The sequence below is a fragment of the Cystoisospora suis genome (assembly GCF_002600585.1).
Source record: "Cystoisospora suis strain Wien I chromosome Unknown contig_4766, whole genome shotgun sequence".
Taxonomy (NCBI): domain Eukaryota; phylum Apicomplexa; class Conoidasida; order Eucoccidiorida; family Sarcocystidae; genus Cystoisospora; species Cystoisospora suis.
Genome location: NW_027157558.1, coordinates 5,672 through 6,805, shown reverse-complemented (window position 1 = coordinate 6,805; position 1,134 = coordinate 5,672). Strand labels below are relative to the sequence as shown.

The 1,134-nt window shown below is 53.4% G+C and overlaps 1 protein-coding gene across 1 annotated transcript in view; it reads left to right on the top strand.

Moving 5' to 3' along the window:
- The first annotated feature begins 558 nt into the window (after window positions 1-558).
- CSUI_008505 (optic atrophy 3 protein) overlaps window positions 559-1,134 on the top strand; it is a 6,226-nt gene continuing 5,650 nt past the window's right edge. The window contains exon 1 of the mRNA XM_068068635.1: window positions 559-1,134. This exon is cut by the window's right edge and continues 1,049 nt beyond it. The gene's annotated coding sequence lies outside the window, so the exon portion shown is untranslated.

The following is a 1,134-nucleotide window of genomic DNA, read 5'->3' as shown; positions in this document are numbered from 1 at the left end:
CTTTGGCGGGCATATCAGTAGTCGTGGTAGCTAGGCACAAGTCGGTTTGACACCCCTCGCCTTTCTCTTCCGCCACCTTATATTCGCTTTACTACTTTCCTTTTCCCGAAATACCACCGTTATGCTCATTCCTGAAGCTCTCTGTGAAGTCTTTTTGTGTCCGGAGCCCTTCTATCCGGGTTGAAAACTCGCATCGCCCCCCCCCTAACTCCGCACCGCGCTCGCCCGTGCTGCTGCTAGCTTCGGGTATCTCACGGCAACCCGCGAAACAGCGCTAAAAGAATATAATTCTGACACGCCCAAGCAGGGTTCTTTTCATTCGTTCAAGAGTGGCACCCACAGTTTACGGCGAGGCTCGTGCCCTCGTTTTCTACCGTTCCTCTGCCTGACAATCGGGAAAGTAAGCTTACCAGTGCCAGGCACGAGTACGCTGCTATCATCAGCCCGGATGGGTTGCAGAGCTGGTGGCGATCTCGCATGCCGAGTCTCGTTACCTCCTGAGCAGACATTCACATGCAGTTGAACGCAATGGGAAGCCACCTCATTTGTCTGACCCGGCATCGCTCTCCCAGCGTACGTGTCTTATTTCCCAGGCATTTTTTCAGTGTTCAGTATCGTTTCTCTTCTGGGGCGTCCTCTGCTCTGCCAGCTGAATGTGAAGGCACGGAGGAGATTTCCCCAGTTGCAGGACTTGGTCAATTTCTCGTAAAAGAGAAAAACGCAAGGTTCTCTCGCCATCGCTTCCAACAAATCTTTGCCTGAGGAGTAGGCACTCTCCATTTTTATTTTCACCAGCTGGAATTCCCGTAAAGTTCGGGCTCGGTGCTTTAGCGGGCGCCATGGCGTCAAGCTGTCCGTGGAAGCGGGCGACAAGTTTGCCTCGAAACCCTTGCAGCGTGTGATGACGAAGCCCACGAAGTAGCTAGGAGATACGCCTGTTGACCGGAAGTGATCTATATCGATCACGAACCTCAGTCGACCTCAGTCGCCAGCTGGCATTAGAAGAGTGTCGTTCACCACTCCCTGTACCTGGTGTGCACTGGCGCGGAAGTTGGAGCTGTAGCGTCATCAGGCTTCCCGGTAGCCTTTAGCAACGTCTGCTTAGTTCTCATCAACCGAATGGCAGCGTTTCTG